General features: G+C 39.6%; 1 long non-coding RNA gene across 2 annotated transcripts; it reads right to left on the reverse strand.

Moving 5' to 3' along the window:
• Positions 1–19,082: 19,082 nt before the first annotated feature.
• On the reverse strand, positions 19,083–22,193 carry LOC122304006. Of its 2 annotated transcripts, XR_006240890.1 has the most exons (4): positions 21,820–22,193; positions 20,289–20,489; positions 20,115–20,155; positions 19,083–19,372 (listed from the first exon to the last, which is right to left on the reverse strand). It is a non-coding gene; the product is annotated as an uncharacterized LOC122304006 (long non-coding RNA). The 2 variants fall into 2 exon arrangements; XR_006240889.1 differs by lacking the exon at positions 20,289–20,489 and having other exon boundaries at positions 20,866–22,193.
• Positions 22,194–23,238: the final 1,045 nt, after the last annotated feature.

Genomic DNA, 23,238 nt, shown 5'->3' on the forward strand with positions numbered 1-23,238 from the left:
AATTCCTGTGTGACCTCAAGTCACAATTAATTCTTGAAGATAGTCTCAACAATAAATGACAACCATCACTCCAATTGGTAACCCAGTTCAACTGTACACTCCGATCAACTCACTAAGAACTCGAAGTTAAAATCTATTGAATTTAATACTATCACATGTAATCCACTTCAGTACTCACCAAAGCCACTTCTCTCAAGCCAAAAAGAGACTAGGATTTGTACTCTCCGAAATCCATACACCCTCACCACCACTATAAATGGATCTCATGTACCCTTAGCTAAGATCAATAATCATTCTAACGTATAAGTGATCCATCACTTCCATTTCCAACATCCGTACCTTATCCTCAAAATAAACAAAATTTCATTTCCCAAAACCTGCATCATCTATTATCCTCAACTCGGTATGAATCAATCCTAAAACTTGTCACTATAACCTCGAGCTATAACAATTATTGCCAACCCACATTCCATTGATTAACACACTTTGACTGAACGCTCCAATCGATTCACCACTATCACGTGTCAATCTCATACGTCCTTAGCCGAAACCAATAGTCATTCCAACGTACAAGTAATCCATTACTACTATTTCCATCATCTGGACTTATATCCACAAATCAACATGAATCATTCCTATATCTGCTTAACTTATACCCTTAACATTAGCAAATAGTTATCGCTTAAAGCTTTGTACTGAAAATGACCTTAAACCTGCTAATAATCCGTTCCCAAAAGTCTCTAGAACATAAGGTCTTAACTTCAATCGAATTCAATACCAACAATTAAACTATTGCTTCCAAAACCTCAATGGATCTATTCCTTCCGAACCGACAAAAATCATTTCCTAAAATCGATTACTACAACCTCGAGTTAACAATAGTCATTTTCTGAACTAAGTCAATATCTACAATCCTCAAAGAAGTATATGAGCTAAATCATTACCTTCCATTCTCAAAGAAATGTACCCCAGAAAAATTTCATATTATTAACTAAACTCTGATCAACCCCATTTTAATGGTTGCAAACTAATCACTCTCCAGAGTGGATCAAGCTAGCACCCCAAGTCTGTAAAATTAAGAACTCAACTCTTATTATAAATTGGTCCTTCAACTCTGCAATTCTAAAACCTTAAATCAAATAAGAATAATTTCTAAAATTTCTAAGATCAATGAACTTACACCCCATAATAGAACAATCGGCTCCCAAAGCTTTTAAAATCTAATACATTAACGGATAATAAATCATTTTCTGAAATCCTCGAGATTGATAGCTTTAATCCAAAACATTCACCTTAAAACTTGTAAATTTTAAAACCCCAATTGTCACCAAATTGTTCATCCGAATCAGCGAAATTTAAAACTTGAAATTTAATTATTCCCCCCAAAGCTTGTCGAACCTAAAACCTTAATTACCAAAATCTTATTTCCTAAAATCTATAAGGCCTCAAACCTTAGATAAAATTATCTTAAACCAATCCGTAAAGTTCGTTGAACCTACACTCTCCTATTTTATAGCTTCATTACATAAATTCTACAAAACCTAAGACCTCAACCATCTTAAGCGACTTAAAAGCTAACTCCCCTCCTTAGTTGCAACTTACATTCCTACTCCTAAGAAATTACCTAATCCATGCCGTTCCCTTCTAACCACAATATTATAAAAGTAACCCACCTCTATAAAATTCAACCCTACTTCACTACGTATTTTTTTTTTCCAATCAACGACATTCTCAATAGTACCGTCCTCCTGCCATAGCACAATCCTCAACCCCACTTTAACTCCGGACAAAACAAAACAAAACAACTTAAAACAAAATAAATAAAACAAATAAACAACATACTTGCAATTCAAATAAAATAAAATCAAACCAAACCAAATGGAATTAAATAAAATAAATTCAAATCAAATAAAATCGAATCAAGTTAAAGAAAAATAATTCAAATTAAATAAATTAAAATAATTTTAACACCAGCTTTTAAAACTTTCTGGTACTCCACCTATGGGACATATGGTTTTACCCAGAGCCAAACCGCTCTGATACCACCTGTGACGCCCCCAAATTCCCATGCACGGACACGGAAAAATCGAGACGTCCGAATGATGACATCAAGGGTCATCACCCTATCGACGTGTGCCAAGTGTGTGTATAAGCGACGATTGTGCACGAGAAATACGTAGCGAAAAGTAAGTCAATAACTAAATTCCAGAATTTTTTTCTTGTTTAATACAAAGCTATTCAAAACATACATAAATAAATATTACAAGACACAAATATAATTTTTTTATACCAAAAACAAAACATAACATCAGCATCTCGGCGGAGCCGCATCCTCGGGCTCAGCCTCCTCCTCCTCATCCTCGATCTCTGCACCAAAATCTACGGTACCAAAAATAGTGCCGCAGGTAAGTAAACTCCAAACACCACTAGATAAAAACATATAAAACTCAAACAACATGGATGCAAGAAAAGCTAATGCACATGTCCCGCAAAACCACATTTTTACCATGCACGCCAAAAACCCGTTTGGCCCATAAAAACATATCCTTAAAACCAAGCCTCGCCATTATCCCAGATAATGGCCCAAACCACTATTTTCCCAGAAAATGGATCAAAAGCCTCAAAACCAAATCTCGCCATTTTCCCAGAAAATGGCCCGCATCCGAAAACCATAAAAACGATCCAATTATGCATGCACCATGATCTCCCCTAGGGATCATCCGCACACCCTGGCTCTGTGCCACACCGCAGGTAACGACTACGCATGTGACACCTAAACGAGCGATGCCCAGACTCGTGCCTAGCGCGTACCTGGCCAGGCCATCCTCTAGCCCTCGCCAGCGAAGGGCCACGGAGTCGGTGAGTAGAGCGATGCCCAGACTTGCGCCCAGCGCGTACCTGGCTGGGCCATCCTCTAGCCCCGCTCCCGTCGTTGCCCAGCGACAACTCAGGGGACGTCACTCAGTATTATCCACTCCCGAGTGACCAGAGGAGCTCCATCGAGATAATAACCCATCCCGGCTTGGGCTCGTGAGACACACGCACCTGAAAATCCATTCACGCCAGCAAAACAGGATTTCTCAAATAAAAATAAAATGCACGTGCATACACCATGTAAATGCAATTTCAATGCACAAAACAATCAACCAACCACAAATCAATAAATCAAGCAACTCCGTCCTCCATCCATCCGACTCTCGAACTCCTCAGACTCAGTCCGGAATCAACCAACCAGCAGCAATAATTTATTGTAAGAGAAAAATATATTTAAATCTAAAAGTAGGGTTTGGAAAATACTTACAGCGCTATATAGTATTTTTTGAAAGCTCGCGGCATTGCAAACGGCGGAGGAAAAGCAACGTAACAGTGTAATTTACACTGTGGTCGTGGGTTGTAAAATACCCACTTTTGAACGGGGACAAATCAAGGCTTGGGATTGATAGGGAATGGCCTTGAGATATTTATGAAGCTAAGGAAAATGAGTTTTGGCCGTGGGTGGTGGTGGAAATGGCGGTCGAAGGCCAAAAAGGGGCTAAATGGAGTTGAGCTCGTGAGAGCTGCTCCGGCAACGGATCGAGGTCAGAAATGGGTGGTTTAGGTTGGCAAGAGGTAGGGGAAGAAGCTGTGAAAAGATGGTGGCCGGAGGTGGTGCGACGGCCCCGAAAATGGTGAAAAACCGTATGGCTTGGAGGAGCTCGTGGCGGCTAACGGTGGCTCGGATGGAGGTGAAACTTGGTGGGGGTGTTCACCGGTGAGAGGGAAAGAAAACTGGGTGGGTGGTGTAGGCCACACCGCCGGTGAACAGCGGTTCTGGGCTGCGAAAGCAACCGGCGACAGAGGCAGAAACAGAGCAGGTGTAGCGACTTCCGGCGGCTTTCGAAGGCTAACGGCTGGTCCGATGGCTTTGAAAATTGGTGGGGATGATCTATGGTGGAAGGGGAAGAGAATGGTGGTGGTGGTGTACTAAACGGTGGCCGGACGGCGGAGAACTGGCCAGTCAAAGTGGCAGCGACGGGAAGGAGAAAAGAGAGGAGCTGCGCACGGGGAGAGGGGGAAAACGGGAAGAAAAAGAAGAAGAAAAAAAAGAAGAAAAGAAAGAAAAGAAGAAAAAAAAAAGGAAAAAGGGAAAAAGAAAAAGAAAAGAAAAGAAATGAGGTCCAATCCTCACCTCTGGAGTCCAACAACTGATCTAACGAAAATAAGTTTAAAAGTAATAAAGCTAAGAAAATATTTTAAACACAACGTAAAGCTAAAATATAATAATTAACTAGTAAAAACAAACTATTTAATTTAAATCCAAAGACAAGCTAAAATAAATTAAACAGTAATTTAAATTCAACAGCAATTAAAATCCAATTAAAATCTGATAATTTAAAATAAAAGAACTATTATATTAATTAAATTAAAATATTCCTTCAGTGAAAATACACATAAAAACGGGATGTCACACCAGAGGTTAGAAGACATTAGAGGGATAATAGCAAACAGACCCTTGTAGGCAATGATACACCCGTATAGAGAAGGAAATAAAGTAGTTGATTTTTTGGTAAAATTTGCTTATAATGTAGATGATGAGCAAGTGTGGATAGAAGATGACCCAAGCGGCTGTGTTTACAGGATAAGTCATGTATTGAAAACATTTGATGAATATAGAGAATATAGTTTCTTTGTTTCAAAAAAAAAAAAAAAAGAGTATTGATGTTCAGGCATCTAAATAATTAATAATCTCTGTGTCTGCAATAAGGTTTGGGATGACTATATGAAACAATATTTTGAATACCGTATCGAATGTCGTACCGGTCAAGGCATTAGAATGAAAAATTTCAGTATTTGTACTGTTTCGTGTACCGTTTTGGGATGGTCGATATATGAATAAATTATATCTATAAATATATATATAAATTATATTCTAAAATAATAGTCTATATTTGAAAAATTATATATAAATACATATATATATATATATAAATTATAAATAGCCTAGTCTGAATTGGAGGTAAAAAATGAGCTTGTAGTTTGAAGAAATGAAAAAAAGAAAGAAAGTAAAGGCCGAAATACCGGCCGGTATATAGGTCAGTACAGATCGAAATATCGATCGGTACGGCCGGTATTTGGACCGGTATGAAACAGGTAAAATACCTATACAGGACCAATGAGTGGTATGGTATATACCAGCCATACTGGCCGGTACAGTATGGTATTCACAACAATGATATGAAAAGCCAAACAACAAACATTGGGTCATCCAACTACCCTAAAATTTGAAAAGTAAATACGCATGCTAGGTCTCACAATATTTATTTAACATTTAATATTATTTTAAAAACTTATCTATTTTTTCTCCATGCCTCTTCAGCATTATTATTTAAAAATAATTAGTCAATTCGAATTATAAACTACAAAAATTTCTCTCTTCCAAACAATATTTGATATCATTCACTACTATTTATGAAATTACTATAATGAAAATAGATAGATTTACTTAAAGGGTGAAGTAGAGAGTTGAAGTTGTAACTTAAAATCTATTTTCTAATATCATGTTAAGTCATTACTAGTCCCACTAATTTACATAAAATAAAATTATATAGAAAGTTGATAGGCCAACCAACAATGATTAGCCACTCATGAGTTGGCGAAATCCACACTCTGATCTCAACTCTTAAGAATTATCCCATGATGTATTAATCGCCCTTTATATTTTACATTTCATATTCATGACCTCTAGTACTCTTCCTATCATTACCAAATGGTATTTAAGAAGAAGATAAATACCATATCACCAAAGACAATGCAAAAAAGGGCAAGTCTCATTTGCCTAGAATCAACTGCATGGGAGTATTTCCACTCGTTTGCCATATCACATCCTTTTCTTTCATTTGGTCTCCATTGAACATCGATTGACCCCTATTACACCATGAACATTTAATGTAGCAAAATCATGTATCCGTAGATTTTTCAAAATAATACTCCAACAATATTTCACACCTGGTTTCAGATTTTCATTCATGGATCATGAAAATTTAATAATTTTACTTGGCTAAACAATCTTGAATGTAGATGAAAACATAAGAGAGGACCGCCCCACGATCAATTATCAAAAGACAAGCACATGTGATGTAGCTTACTGAGATGGAAGTGTTAGGTACTGTTAATGCATGTTTTGTAGCCATCAACTACGACGATGGTTTGGGTGCCTGCGAAAAAGGAAGTGGTGGCATGGTGTGACCGTGTCACCTCCAATGCCTAAGTCATAAAGTATTTAGGTAGAGCACATTAAGAAGGAAGTAAACAATCTTGAGAGAAAATGAGCGAGTGAGTAACCTTCTTTTGTTAATATCCTTTCACCCTTTATATCAAATCCCTTACAGGACCCTTCTATTCTGATAACGATCACCCCCTGCTCAGAACGACATGGGGTTGCATTTAATGCGGTTGCTTCTGTCAACAACAGGGACTTAACGTCGGGGTTGGACACTTGACGTAACATTTAATGCAACAGATCTTGCAGGGGAAAAGATCTTGACTGGTCTTTTACTCATTCATGCATTGAGTTTGGGGGTACTGTAACGCCTTAATGGAAGACTCAAACCACATGGCTGATATGACCTTTTTCCTTATCTCATTTTTCAGTTATCCTACAAATTTTTGCCACGTGAGCTTGGTAGGGATTTTATCTTTCCGCATGCTTCCACTTCCTCTCTTAAATTCATTTCATCGCTGAACATTCCCACATTTTGTAAATTGGTGTAACCGTCACTTGCCCAAGTCTCGTCAATTTTCCTGTTGAGACTCATAAACTGTCTCCTCTCCTCTGCCCTATCTGTTATTCCCTCTTGCTCTTGGAATTGTCCTTGCTCCTCTTCCAATTTTTGCTTTTCCCTCTTGATGTCCTTCCCTTCAACTTTGACTCTTTTTTTTTTTTTAGCCACTCCTTTGATATGCTTTTGATGGCCTCCAAGAACATTTAATGTCATGAATCTACCTCTTATGACAGGTATGGGTGGTCCACGGTTGTAGACCCCATGGACCTCGACAAGCTATGTAGCTCATACGGGATCCTAGATTTTGTGGCCTTGGAGGCACTCGGTAGTATGGCCATTGATCTTGAGAATGATGCCTAGAAGGTTTTCCTATACGCCAACATGTTTTTGCATGGGATAAGGCTCCTTTTCGCCACCCAGTCCATGATGTCTTGGACTTCTTAGGCCTGATCTTGGTCCAAGTGCATCCCAATGCCTGAAAGATCTTAACTTCCTGTTGCATGATCTTGGCATCCTTTGGGGAGGAGGATCCAAAGTTGACCACTCGAGAGTTTCTGTTCACCCATGCGATTCATGCGTTGGAGGGGAGCATTTGTAGTTTCATCTTCCATCCCAAGTTTTGACTTGCCTGACTCGAGGCGTGCCATTCCAATGCCAAGCGGTGACAAAACAAATTTTTCTTCATGTCGAGCGAGGGATGGGAGTTCTTGCCTAGAGAAGCTACTTCCTAGAAGTTCTTCATTTGGTTTGATTGGTGGGTCATTCCCAATGATAGGAAGATCAGGATCAACTTGTTCAAGTACGAGTGGACTTGTATTCAATTGGTGAACTCCTAGATCTAGGAGCACCTAAAGGAGGTAAGAATCAATGTTCTCCTGACCAAGGAAATTATGACTCGATTCCTTATTGAGCTCGATCGTTTCAATGTAGTGTGCCGTGACTTTCTAAAGGTGTACTGGAGATGAAATAGCCATTCGAGGGCCCATCAGAGTGGGAGGAGGGAGACAAAGAGGCCCCGATGAGGAGCTAGAGGCGATATTCCTTGATGCCTTAAAACATTTGAATTTTAGTGCTCCTAGGGATATCGTCGTTGCCGAGCGCCCAGAGGCATGTGGGCGTACTCGCGCAGCTTTGGGGCTGTCAATTAGGAGGCTTCGTTGGCTCTAGGAGGCACTCCTCATTGACCAGAGGGGATCATTCAAGGTGGCGATGGTGATGGCTTGCATCCTTCTAGCGTTGGCTTTGTCACAGCTTTTGTCGGTGGTATGCCCCTTGAGCCTGCCGCTCCCAAGGGCATTTCATGCGACAACCTTGTGATGCTAAGTGAGGACAGTTCCTTGATGTCCTTGCCTTCAATCGACTCATCAAGCAAACAGGACACCTCCTTGGCCTTTAATTCTGACAAGTTTCCTGGCCAGTGAACTCTGTGGATGGTGACCTTTCCTGAAGGGTGGAATAGAGGACAGCTAACAACACTAGGACCAGGGAGTACACAATGAAGTATACGTTAGATGCTCCTTGTGCCTTCTGGGGGTTCAACACCTTGGAGTAGGGATGACACTTCATTGTCTTACCCTTCAGGAACAAGTGCTGATGGGGCTAAGGCTGAGGTGATATGGAAGATGGCTTACCTGCTTAGTAACATCCTCTCCCTGGTGGGACTTCTTTCCCTTTTCCGTCTCGTTCATGGGTTTGACTTTATGTTTAAGCTTTCTAACGGTTTCTCATTTGGTAGGGGTTTGAATTCCTGGTGGCTTGGGTCATGGATGGTCAGGCTGAGGTGGAGTCTAGGTGGATGGGCGTACCGCGAGATGTTTTGGCTTAGCGTTGGAGCATGTCAAGAAGGCCTATGATGAGATTGAAGATGTAAATGAGCACTTGTGGTGGATCATCAAGGATCTTCACAAAGAAGGTGCTAAGGAAGGAGGCATCTCTTCGCAAGTTCGCCACCAGGGCATCCCCAGGAGAGAGGTATTTGGAGTGAGAGTTGGTGCTCTGCCTAGAAAAGGAGGTGATGGAGGCCCAAAAACGTTGCTTGGGCTATGTTCCCTAGCTAGTAGAGGCTAAGAATGTTCGCCACGGCTTAGACACACGCGTCGGGGAACTCCAAGCTTGGAAGAACACATTGGCGGTGGAGAATGCAGCACTCTAGAGAGACAAAGAGAAGGCCGAGGGCCTATGTGTAAAGAAAGGGAAGTCTTACTTGTAGCTCAAGGTGGAGATGAGGCCCTGCGAGCCATGAATGAATAACCTGGAAGCCAAGCTCACTGTCCCTAATGACAAACTCACTCGAATCACGCTCGCCTCATGGCGATCAAGCAACTCTGTAACCAGGCTTGGGGCTGCAGGTACCCTTGAGGGCTGGAAAAGGTGATAGGACACTTGGTAGTGAACCATCGAAATTGTCCCAGGACCTTAGACTTGGGCCTTGGCCAAGTCTATGCCCACTTTGGAGGACCACGACTTCCTTGATTCTTTGGGGCACCACTTGATGCCTGATGCCTTCCTTAACCCAGCTTCTTGCCCTTGATTGTATAAATGTCAATTTTCATCCAGCCTGAGAGCGGGGGACTATGTATTTTTGTAATGTCTGAACATATAATAAACATAATTTTTGGCTTTCTTCCCTTGTGTAGTTGCAAATCCATGTTTCTCTCACCTATTATCATTCTTTCTTTTCCTCCTTTTTTTTACCTATTCTGTTTTAATGCTTGATCAGATCTTTTTCACCACGACATGCTTAGCGTGTGTGCGCATGCCTTCACCGGATATCAACCTAGGGACCTAAGTGGGAGTTGGACTCGATCATACTGACTGGTTACTAACAGATGAGGTTTGAGTGCGAAGCATCGGCCTAAAGAGGCAGGCAGGATCTGGAATCGACCACGCTGGGTGGCAATTGATCTCCACGGTTAGAGCATGGAGCATCAACTTAAGGAACCAAGCAAGATATGGAATTGATCACGCCGAGTGGCGAGGAGGGACTTGGACATTTAGGAGTGGTGCTTCCCCCTTTGACTACTGAGATTTGAGTGTAGAGCATCAATGTAGAGAATCGGGTAGGCGCTGGAATCGACTGCGTTGGGTGGTGATTGGTCGCCGAGATGCGAATGCAGAGTATTGACCTAGAGAACTAGGTGGGATCTAGAATTGACCATGCTGGGTGGTGTGGAGGGACTGAGACACTTATAAGAGGTGTTCTCCCATTTGACTACCAAGGTTTGAGTGTGGAGCATTGACCTACAAAACCAAGCGAGATCTAGAATTGACTGTGCTTGGTGGTGAGGAGGGAATGTGACACTTAGGAGAGATGTTCTCCTCTTTGATCGCCAAAGTTCAAGCCTAGAGCATTGACCTAAAGAACAAGATGCAACTACTCTAGATGGTTAGGGGGGACTGGATACTTAGGAGAGATGTTCCCCCCTTTGACCGCCAAGACTCGAATGCGGAGCATTGGCCTAAAAAACTAGGTGGGATCTGGAATTGACTGTGTTGTGTGGCTATGAGGGACTAGGACACTTAGGAAAGGTGTTCCCCTCTTTAATTGCTGAGGTTCGACTATGGAGTATTGACCTAGAGAACTAAACATAATTTGGACTCAACCGCACTGGGTGGTAAGGAGGGACTGAGACATTTAGAAGAGGTGTTCCCGCCCCCCCCCCCTCCCACCTTTAATAGCCTAGGTTCGACTATGGAGCACTGACCTAGAGAACCAAATAGAATCTGGAATCAACTGCATTGGGTGGCGAGGAGGGATTGAGACATTTAGGAGAGGTGTTCCCCCATGTGACACCAAGGTTTGACTATAGAGCATTGACCTATTGAACTAGATAGAATTTGGAATCGATTACACTAGGTGGCGATTGGTCGTCGAGTTGAAAGCGCGAAGCATCAAACTAGAGAACCGGAAAGGATCTAGAATCGACCTTTTTGGGTGGTAAGGAGGGATTGGGACACTTAGGAGAATTGATCGTCGAGGTTCGAGCGTATGGCATCGACCTAGAGAATTAGGCAAGATCTAGAATTGATCTCGCTGGGTAGCAAGGAGGGGCTGAGACTCTTAGGAGAGGTTCCTCCCATTGACCGCTAAGGTTCAAGCGTGGAGCATTGACCGAGAGAATCAGGTGACAGTTGGAATCGACTACGTTGGGTGGCGATGAGGAAATAGGACACTTAGGAGAGGTGTTCTCATTTGACTGTCAAGGTTTGAGCACGGAGTTTCAACCCAAAGAGCTAGGCGGGATCTGGAATTGACTATTCTAGGTGGCGAGGAGGGTTGCTATGTCACTCAATCACATACACATACTCATACACATAAACGTCACTTCTTATTAACCTCATCATCGATTCTTTACATGGGAAGTCATTGAATGCAAAATAAGAAGGGAACTTATGCTCGTTCTAGAGCATTTTGGCTTGTTGGTTCGTCAGGCTCTTGCTTGGTTGACCTATAGGAGGTTTCAAAAGAAAAGGGGCTGGGTTTCTATCACTTCGCTACTCAGGCTTGGGCTCATTGTGCTCCTTGTCTCGCAATTCTTGCACATAGCATTCCCTCTCCACCACTTGCTCACCACACACCACCCTTGTGCCCTATTCTGTTGGAAACTTCATCTTCAAGTGATACTTTGAGGAGCTATTTAGCATTGCTGCCCAATTATGGCATTGGACAAAGAGTGGGCCTTGACCAAAAGGAAGTCTGCCATGGTGGTTGTCGGCGGTAACGGGCAGTGTTATGGACTCCACTAGCTATACTGTTTTGCATAAAATCCCCTCAGCAGCATTGGGGATGGCTGCAACCTATCTTGACTAATACCTATCTTAGAGAACACTTCCTAGAAGAGGATATTGGTAGAATTGCCATTGTTTACTAGTATTCTCTTGGTTGTGTAGTTGGGGACTAGCATCGTCACTAATAGGGCTTCGTCGTGTGGATAGATCACTCCCTTGCAGTCAACATCGTCAAAAGAAAAAGTAGGAGCCTTTTGAGTTCCAGCCTACTTAGGCAGTCTCCCAATGTTAAAGATGCAAATGCGCCTCCAATGGCGAGCCCCTTGGCTATGGTGTGGATTTCACCCAACAAGACATTGTTTTGGTTCCATTCCGACGAACTTCCTTCCCTACTCCTCACGTTCGTCCTTCTCAGGCTTTTGCTCCGCCCACCTTCCTGTCTTTGCCCTCTCGCATGGTGATTGAGCTGAAATATTGCATATTTTAGCTATTTAAAACCAATGTATTTTAAATTCATCATGACATTATTATTGGTTTTAAATGGAAAAATGGTTAAAGTGAATAAATCAAAATTGTGATTTTAATTGATTAAAAGCATAAATTTCTGCTTGAATTCTACCAACTATTGATTACTGTGCATTCTAGTCCATAATTTTTCTTGCTTTCTATTATCATTTGTGTTTGTACCATTGTTCTCCTTATTCTTCATGTTCATAAGGTTTCTTGAGCTATCTTTCCATCTTCAAAAGATAGAAGCACTTCTTGCCAACCCATTTTCCAATAAATATATCACATTTCTTGTGAAATCCTATGCTTCTCAAACCTTGGAAATTTAACTTAGGAGGATTCTGCGAGTTGTATATTTGATTGAATATTGCAACTACAAGAATTCCCTCTCCACGTTTGCACCAGCATTATAACTATGGCCCACTTGTGTTAGAATTTTGAAGAGTGTTGAAGTTTGCACATTTTCACATTTCTTGGGTGGCTATATATCTTTGAATTGAGTCATTTGTCATTTACATTGGTTCAATCTGAACTGGGGTGCTGTGAATTAAGTGGCTCGGAGATCTTTAAATGAGATTTGAACTTCCTGAGGTGGATCTGAGATTGTTGAAAGGTTTGAGTTGTTTACAAAATCATTCTGCAAGTTTCATTATGGATGCGAGATCAAGAGAGGTTCCTGGCCCTCTGGTTGAAGGAAAGAAGATAGAATATCATCATCAAGGAAAGAAGATTGAATACCAACGCAGCCTGTCACATGGGAAGGGGAGCAGCAGAAGATTGTTGGCTTGAAGTTACTTCAGCTTAGAGTCATTGCTTTTGCTTACCACACGGACACCATGCAGCAACCACTCATTCGGACCACATGGACAGCAACCATGCAGCAGAACAAACACAGCAGCAAAGCACTCACTCAGAACTGCACTTACACTAGCTCACACATGCAGAAAAGTGACTCACACAATGCACATGCAGACAGCAACTCATTCGGACCATGGGCATGGGACCAACTTACACATGCAGACAACAACTCATTTGGACCACATGGACAGCAACCTGAACGTGTAGCAACCTGGACAGAAAGCATACAGCACGTTGCAGACAAACACAGCAGCAAAGACACTCACACACCCTTCAGACAGCACACAGCTGGACCCACAGCAGCTCACACATGCAGACCTTTGGACAGCTGAAGCAGAAAACTCACATGTGCAGCAGCTACTACAGCAAGAGAAGAAGACTCACACATGCAGAAAAGTGCAAAACCAGCAAAGCACATGCAGACCATTCGGACACATGCAGACCAACATGCACACATGCACATATGCAGCACGGAGGGCAGAAACAGAGAGTTATTTTTTTCCCTTCTTTCTTTTTCATTCGGGTAGTTGGAGCAGCTGGAGATCAGCTATTTATTAGCTGGTAGCAGCAGCAGCAGGGGGGAGTTTTTGTTTTGGAATTGTTTTATTTTCATTTAGAAGACTAGCGGCAGCAGCATATTAGTTGATAACTTTGAAGTTTTATTTTGTTTTCTTTCTTTTGTTTTAGACGCTGGGCAGCCAGCTTATCTTTCTTGCACTTTCTTTTGGTTTTTCATTCAGCTACAGTTTTTATTTTCTCTTCTTTTTCATTTGGACGCAAGGCAGCAGTTTTTGTTTTCAAGCTTTATTTTGTTTCCGTTCAGACAGTAGGGTGGACGGCTGTTGTTTTCTCATTCGTTCTTAGCTAAAGTTTTGAGTTTCTTTTAGTTATTTCTTTTGCTGGAGAGCGTGAGTTTTTTGTTCCCGCTTGGTTTACTTATAGTTTTCCTCTTGCTTCTTGTAACTTGTTCTTAGCTTTCGGCTGTTCTTTTTTTTTTTTTTTTTTTTTTTACTTTACGTTATTAGCCTTTTCTTGTTCGTAAAGTGAAGTGAGTCGGTTTAGATTTATTTTTCTAGAGGAGATTTAGTTGGTTTGAATTATTTTTTTCAGAAAGTGAATGAGAGAGCTTTTGTTTTTTTGTTTTAGTTGGGTAATTTAATTGTTGTTTACTTATTTCATGTTATTTATTTTTATTGCTTCATTAAGCTTTCATTTTATTAGTGATTACAATTGTTATGGTTTAATTTGAGAATTTGTGATTTAGATACAATGATAAACCCTAGAATATTGATTTTGAGGCTTTTCAATTTTCAATGCATGTTTTGTCAATTACTTTCTAATCTAGTTTAATTCTTAATTTAGTTTTATTAATCTCTGAATTTAATCTATTAGTCATTTACATTCCAATCCGACAATCAAAAATCTAAAAATATGAATCTAGTCCATGACTAGTAACCTCTTCCATCCATTGCACGTATCATCCTCTTGTTTTCTTTGTGAAGTTTTTCACTTTTTTCAACGAGTTTAATTTTAAGTAACTTTCCCTGAGGAGACGATCTAGGAATTTATTCCTAATTATTACACGACATCCTCCTGCACTTGGGATAGCATTAGTGCTACTCATTTTTGAGTGAGTCACATGGGGGCAGGGTGGCCACTTGGGTGCCTAAACATCTCTCCTTGAACCTCTTCTTGGATCTCTGCCATGATCTTCCTCCTTAGGAATTGAAAATATTCAGTTCGATGGCCCTCCTTTTCATGTTAGGCACAACACCCGCGAGCTTCTGGGTCATGGTCGCTGCCCTCCCATGGGCGTACTTCTTGTGTGCTTTCCTTGAGGTGGTGTCATCGCTCCTTTTCTCACTCTGCCCTTCCTTGTCTTGATTTCCTTCTTGTGGGTCTTTGTATTGGTGCTCCGCTTGGATTCGTGTACTTCCTACGCAGTACTTATGTGTCTCGGGGTGATCAAGGCTTGAAGGGTATCTTTGGCATTGATGAAGTCGTCGACTTGGTCCATGAAATCCTTTAGGGTTGTTGGGGTCTTTTGTGCAATTTTTTCCAAAAAGGGTTGTTTTGGATTTTTTTTTTTTAAGCTTTTTTCGATTGTTTTTGGCTATGGCTAGTGGTGGGAAGAGTGGGGGTAATGGTCGTGGGAGCCAATTCAACCCCTAGCATTCAGACGAGGGCACCCACCCATAGGGGCAGTGATGGGATCCGAGGGCTCAAACTCCCCCCGCCCCCCCCCCCCCTCCCCCCTTTCTCTCTGGTAGCATGCTCGGGCGAGATAGGACACCCCTGGATGTGGGGTGTGGGTAGCACCCCTACTTCCCTTTCATTTTGTTTTACCCAAGTTGCTCGCCAAGGTGACGAGCATTTTTATTTCCACGTTACTCTCTTTATTTTTTTTGGGGGGGGGGGGGGGGGGGGGGGGGGAGGGGGTTGATGCATGACTTGTTCTTTAGATTTATCAGTATCCACTTTTTTATTCTCCAACATGTAGTGTTCATATGATGAGCACTTTTCGTTTTGTTCACTCAAGGCATTGCGAGTAGGTGGGCTTTAAGCTTGGGGGCTCCATGCTTGTGGATTGTCCAAACTTCTGTCTGTGAGCTGAGTAGTACCCGTGTGCTGCATATAGTGGCGAGCTCGAACTTCTGCCATGGGTTCTCCAAGGTGGCGAGCACTATGCTTATCCCATGCTACTCATCAAGGTAGCGAATATTTTTTCTTTTTGCGACAAAGGGAAAAAGAACAAACAACACTAACAAATAATAAATTATTAATTAGTAACAATCATAAGATCTCTTAATGTGAAAGTAAGGCTTTTGCCCATTTTTTACCTCTTGATAGATGAAACAAAATCAACGCAACGATAAAACGGAGACAAGAAAGAATAACAATCCTCAAATGCAGTGTGACCTGAACATATAAAAGGCACTGAGAGAAAATAATGATTTCTAAAAAAGAGATCATTATTCCAAAACCAAGAGTGGTGGTAGAGTCACTGAAGACTACCCACCGAATGCAGTGTTTTTTTTTTTTTTTTTTTTTCATTTATTGTTTTTATATTCTTAAATATTTTTAAAAGAGCATACCCATAGGTTGTACTCCCTGCTTTTCCGCCATCCGTAATTTGAATGGTGATGGCAAAAAGGTTTCTTTCCCAGGACCCTTCCTGGATGCTTCCTTAAGAATCTTCACCCCTTAGCCACCGTCTATATACTGTTATAGTGTGCGGCGGGAGTCTGACATCCGAGCGAGAGGTCAGACCAATCCCATTCATTTAAAAAAAAAATATTTACAACTTCACTTAAAAAAATTTACTTAATCACCAAGTCAAAAAAAAAAAAAAAAACATTCGGTATAATTCGGGACCCCAAGCATTTCTCCAAAACCAAACCATCAAGAATGTGGACAAGGCACTGGCGAATGCACGACTTGTTCTTCAAATTTATCAATATCCACCTTTTTATCTCCAACATGTAGTGTTCATCTATGAATCTCGCAAGTATCTTGTGTATGCATTTGCTAATCATGAGGATCACTTTTTGTTTTGTTCCCTCAGTGTGTTGCGAGTAGGTGGGCTTTAAGCATAGAGGCTCCATGCTTGTGGGTTGTCCTGCTTTATGTCAGGCGAGCGTAGTACCTGCTCGCTGCATACAATGGTGAGCTCAAACTCCAGCCATGGGTTCTGCAAGGTAGCGAGCACTATGCTTTTTCCATGCTGCTCATCAAAGTGGCGAGCACTTTTCCTTTTTGCGACAAAGGGAAAATAGAACAAACAACACTAACAAATAACAAATTGAGAACTTCTATACACAACTGCAGTTTTGAAACCGGTGCGAAACCGGCTGATATGGCATTTCCACGTCAGCTGATTTAAAAAAAAAAAAAAAGCCCGAATTGAAATAAAACGTAAGAGTGGAGGGAAATGGAACAAAAGCTCTGGCGCTACACTGTTACCCAACACCTAGACCCATTTTTGCAAGCTTGATTCTTTCCCATTTGTGGTCGCAGCCGTGGGTTGTTGTGTTCGCCATTCATCACGCATTCCAGAGTTGAGCTGTTGTCGTCGACGTGGGGTGGAAGCAGATTTTTTTTTTCAAATTTTCAGATCTCCAAGGTTCACTCACTTTCACTGCCACAGTTTGAGTAATTTTTTTTTCTCTTCTTTTGGACTTGATTTTCTGTTGTTCTTGTTGGTAAAAATCAGAGCTTGAAATCTGCACTATTATCCCACTTAGATAATTAAAATTTGATAAAAAAAACTTGAAGAGATACAAAATTTCTTATAACTAGCAGTGGGTTCCCACATTTTATGATCGAACGGCACACAAAAAAAATTACGTGAGATTAGCTAAATGGAACACCCAAAAAGGAAACAGAGAAAACATCTAAAATTGCTTCTAAAGCATTGTACCTAAAGAAAAAAACTAATTTTTTTAAAAGAAGAGGAAAGAATGATAAAAACAATAGACAAGATATTGTGAATCTTGTCATTAAAATGCCAAAGTGAAAGGACAAGAAATGAAGAGGTTCGTTGGAATAAGAATTAAAGAATTTCAAAAGATGGTCTTCGCCTCTTAATCCAATTTGTTTTGAAAAAAAACAAGAAAAAACCAATTTATTTTGAAAAAAAAGAAGTGACTATTTTTCGTATTGGCTTTTATGCTGTTCTCAAAATGAAATCTTGCTAATTGTCTCAAAATGCTGATAAAGAGAACAGGCTATACAAGAATATTTTTCTTTTATTTTCATTTTTTTCTGTGGAATATGCTAATTAACATGTGTGCTTCTTTATTTCAAGCAGTTTTCAGTATTTCTTTTTGTTTTCAATACAACTATGAACTGTTCTAATAGATAAAACTACTTAAATCAATTACTTCAACTGAAAAACTAGTTAAAATACGATACATTAGTTGACGTGATTAGGATTAACAGAATTCAAGATGAAATAGCTTGGTAAGATAGTGTTATCACATGTACAAGTAAACCCTGACCCATCATTCTGTGGTTGCAATTTAAGGGAAAGAGAGAGCATTTGGTAAACCCAATAGGAAGCTTTTATGGTAACCCAAAATGACAGCAAGAGAGAGTGAAAGGGGAAAGAAAGAGAGTTGTTAGTTCAGTTTTTATGGTAATCGACATTCTATTGGTGATGTTGCTACTATTTCTAGTTGTCTCCCTCTCAGCATGGAAAAAGGAAAAGAACAGCCATCCATGCTAAGACCATCTAGCTCAAATATTCCATCCACGGTATGTTATTTTATTTAATATATCAATAAAATTATATTCGAGATTAGTTGATATTTATTTTCAAAATACATCAATAACTTATCCAATAACATTTTAGGACATACCATCAACTTGTCCAAAAATCCCAACTTTGGCACACAGTTACTATGAATCAGTGCCTATGTGGTCACCGGCTTTTCTGCCATATCCCGCTCCATGTAGGTATATATGAATGCTATTGATTGGAGGAGGATTGAACTGGAAATAATTAAAAGTTTTGGAAATATTCAATTTGTCGGAAATATTTATCACTTGGAACAACAGTCTAATTTGGCTTTGGCTTGACAGGAATTATGGAAACCAATGCTATCATTCTGGGAGTTACAAGCAGTTTTGAGGACTTGTATTTCCAAAGCCTTGTTCAGCTGGGAGTTACAAGCAGTTTTGAGGATCAAAATATGGATCAAAACTTTCAAGAATTATGGCTATGTATATGACCTGTATTCTGATGTATGTAGAATTATAGCAGTCTTAGAATTTATGTCTTAAGGTTCATATAGCGTGAAGAAACCACTCCAGGACACTGTAAATGATTACATGGGGAATTACTTGGCTTTGATGTATGTGACTATCCAGGATGTAATGGTTATGTGCATTTTTCTCCCACTCTGGCCATTAGGATCATAACCCAAGTGAGCGCATTTTTTGGCCACTCTTTGGCCATTAAAAGTGAGCATCTGGAAGTAAAATAAACCAAATGTCTTGGCACAATTCAATCTCATCACAGCTTGCCCATCCGATAAAACAGGATGAAATTAATCTCTGAATTCAGGCCCTTCAAAGCAAAATAAACAATAAACTTGCAGGAAAAATTTATTAAGTTTTTAGATTAGTTGCATCAAACTTTCAAAATCATTTTTACACTTGCCTACAAAACACAATAAAAATCAAGCAATTCTATCAAAACTGCAACATTCCCATCACAATATTCCATGAAATCTAACAAAACACGAATAAGGATGTACAAAAATTCATACATCAAGTCTGGAGTTCAATACAAGAGCCAAAATCCAATACAAAAACATAATACTACTAATGCAAAACCCCAATACATTCATTGTAAACGCCTTATTTCAGTTTCTTGTGCGTGACGCCCCAACTCCTTCTCGAGCTGATCCACTATCTTACGAAGGTCAATCTCACTCTTTTCAAGAAGCTCGACCATCTTCTTGAGATCTTTCTCCTTCCGTAACAGGTTATTGATGCTTGGTCTTCACATATTCCTAAAATTTTGGGATAGTCAATCAGCACAAGGAAGACAAAAAGGATAACATGTAAGCTCTCTCAACAAAAGTTTTACAAAATCAAAAATAAAAAAACTAAGGACAAGGATATCCTGAAAATTAAGTGAAACAAACCAAAATAAAGTACATACTTAAGCTGGGGGTTTGGGGGGTTCACGGTTTTAATGCCAGCATTTTTCTGTTTATGATATCACTGGGGCAAATGCTTACTCATCACAGCTTATTTAGGAGTCCATGATCTATAGTACCAACCCACTTTATTTCAACATGACTTAAAAGTGATCCGGTTATGCCTTTTGCTCTGTTATTTATTTGCCGTACCCAAGAAAGAACCACCTCTCTATTGACCATTACTTTTTTTTTTAAAGTCTATTGACCATTACACATTTAGTTTCCTAATTCTGTTGTCATAAAGAAAATTAAAAACAATAATCAAGATATAATGCAAGTCATACATGTTCTAATTGTCTACTACCCATAAAAAAAAACTAAAAAAAAAAAAACAAAGCAATATAAGGAATCAAGGCAGGAAAACAAAATCATAACCTGCTGATACACAATCAAAAAGAAAAATTTGACATACAAAAAAGTAAATTGTTAAACATAATTAATTATTGAAAATCACTGTCACCTTAAATGTCATTGCTAAAACTAAACAAGCAAATAATCCCAACCAAGCATCATGATCCAATACTCCTATCCAAGAACATATATCACATACCAGCTTAACAGCCACCTCCTCTCCAGTTTGTACATTAATGGCTACCACCACAAGGAAAAAAAAAAAAAGTTAGAATTTTGAAATAGAACGGCAAAATAAAATAGTCATCAAATAACAATGAAAAAATAAAATAAAATAAAAACAATAATAATGGAAAAGCATTGAATGAAATACCTAGATAGAGTTCCCCAAAGGACCCACTCCCAATCTTTCCCCCCAGCTTAAACTTCCCAGCAATCACATGCTCCATTATCAAATTCCCTTCGACACACGCCCACCCAGAAGCTCAAAAGTGCTCAGATATGTGACCAACCCAACATTTATTTGTGCAATTAACCCAATACCCACCAAACATTGACCTCCAAGTTCACGCGCCTCCAGATTTCAAAGAAAAAAAAAAGAAATTTCTTGCTTACTTTGGTAATCCGGAGGGGAAGAAGACCCAAAAAAAAAATCACAAAATAAGCATTAAATCGGGACCAAACTGGAGAGAGAGAGAGAGAGAGAGAGAGAGAGAGAGAGAGAGAGAGAGAGAGAGAGAGAGAGAGAGAGAGAGAGAAGAAGAAGAAGAAGAAGAAGAAGAAGAAGAAGAAGAAGAAGAAGAAGAAGAAGAACCTAGAAGACCAAAAAAAATGGAAGAAGTCTATAAATCCACTCAATTGCATTACGAATCTATGAGTATATGTGGATAGTGACACATGTTCGTAAACGTAAACGACCATACTGAACAAAGGGGTTTGAGATCATTTACCAGACGAAATGCAGGCGTGCTCGGGTTGATTCCAGATCTGAGAGTGGGAAATGTTGGAAACCAAAACGAAAAGACATAAAAAGGAGAAAACTAACCCGATTTTTTGAGGTTAGGGTTAGGGTTATTTTAATCGGTGCTCTGTGGGAAAGCGGGATTTCAGAACTGGATTTCGTGGCTCTAGTTTGTCGATTTGTGGGTTGAAATTGGGTTTCTGGCTCTTGGGTTCGAGGCTTGTTCGTGGGTTTGTGCGTCAGTGGTTCTTCGGTACGAAACTGAAACGTGGGTTTGTGGGTTCTTTCTTCAACTGGGAATGATTTTCGACTGGGATGGAAGGCTGCTTCTGCCTTTCTGTGGAAGACGATGGGAATGAGGAAGAGGGGAGGGTCTTGGAAGGAAGAGAAAGTAGAGAGTTTTTGAAACGCAGTAACAGAGTGACGAGGCAAGTTTGAATTTGAGTTAAAACAGTGACGACGCCGTTTTGAAACGTGCCACGTAGGAGCCGGTTACGGGGGGGTTTCTCAGGTCGGTTGTAAGTAGACTTTTTCTAACAGATTATTAATCAGTGACAATCATAAGATCTCTTCAAGTGAAAAGCAGGGCTTTTGTCCATTTTTCACCTCTTGAGAGATTAAGCAAAATCAACGCAACAATAAAACGGAGACAAGAAAGAGTAACAATCCTCAAACTCAATGTGACTTGAACATATAAAAGGCACCAGTAGAAAATAATGATTTCTAAGAAAAATAGATATTATTCCAAAACCAAACCATCAAGGATGTGGATAAAAGCAGAAAATAATATGTGGCTATGCGATCAAAATTTATGTTAAAACCATATTCGGTTGCATCAATGAGAGACCAAGGGAGACAACTAAACTCCGAAGACATAATTTTTCTTCACCTCTCGAGAAGAGCAAGGCGGCAAGAATCGATTTGAAGAGAAGAAGACTCTCACCTGATTATGTGCCCAACATATAAATTTGGAAAGGGTAGAAATTGAAGAAGGGGATGGCTATGTCCGCAATTATTCCCTGGGCAGACGAAAGTTGATAGAGGTGACTGGCAGGAGACAACAAAAAGATCGGTATAGAAACAACGAGGAGATACTGAGCAAATCTTCCCGTTGGTCCACAGGTTATTACTCGGTTTGCAGAGCAGGAATGGACTGGCCCCATGTTGTGATCGAAGGTCTTGCCTTGCCCTAACACCGAACCCCAACAAACCCTGAAATCTGAAGCCCGAAATGAGGGCTGCTGACCAAGTTGCACACTGGATAGAAAATCCCTGTCGTTAAGTTATCTGAACGGTTGGAGAGACGGGTAAAAAAGGAAGAAACTAACCGTGCGGATATTAAGGTATTATTGAACACGTAATTTTGGCACCAAAGTGGGGGCAAAAGGGTCAATTCACAATTGAAACACTTCCACAGACAGTTGGACCCATAATTTTGGAAACAAAGTTTCAGCGAGTAGAACACGTAAGTGAAATTTGAAACACATCCATGTAGGGGGGTAATTGGTGCGGTTTGGTATGGTTTTAGATAAAATCTAGGGTCGAATTAGTAGATACCGATTTTATATTTTTCAAAACTAATTACGTACCAATTTTCCTCCTAAACCGGTGTTCCGGTTTTATCAGTTTTGAGTCCGGTTTGGTCCGATTTTTTAATTTTAATAAAATACAAATTTGTCATAAAAATTCTGTTTAAAAAAAAAAACTGATTTAAAAAATTCTGTTTTATTAAAAATCTATTACCATTTACAAAAATTTGCTTTACAAAAAAATTCTGTTATGTAAAAAAATTCTGCTATCAAAAATCTACTTTATAAAAAAAGAGCAATGCTACATACAGTCGTGGAATTGCAAACGCCGCACAATCGCTTTGAAAAAGAGTGAGATCCACGATTAAAAAGTTAGTTTTTTTCATGTGGGTCCTATATTAATTCATTTTTTTTCAAAGCGACTGCACGCCGCTTGCACAACCATGACTGCAAATATCATTTCTCATAAAGAAAAATCTGTTATGTAAAAAAATTCTGATATAAAAAAGCTGTTTTATAAAAAAAAATCTGTTATATAAACAAAATTTTGCTATATAAAAAATTGCTATAAAATAAAAATTAAAATAAGAAATCTAGTGTAAAACAAAAAAAAATGCTATAATCCTATATTAGAGGATTAGTATTAGTATATATATATATTAGTATTAGTTATAGCTATATAATATATTAGCCAATATAATAGTATTAATATTAGACTATTAGTATAGCTATATATTAGTATTAGTTTTGATGATTTAGTATAACTATATGAGTATGAGTATAACTATAGTCTATATTAGAATATTAATATTAGTGTATATGTGATCATTTTT

Source organism: Carya illinoinensis, chromosome 3, assembly GCF_018687715.1.
Source record: "Carya illinoinensis cultivar Pawnee chromosome 3, C.illinoinensisPawnee_v1, whole genome shotgun sequence".
NCBI lineage: Eukaryota > Viridiplantae > Streptophyta > Magnoliopsida > Fagales > Juglandaceae > Carya > Carya illinoinensis.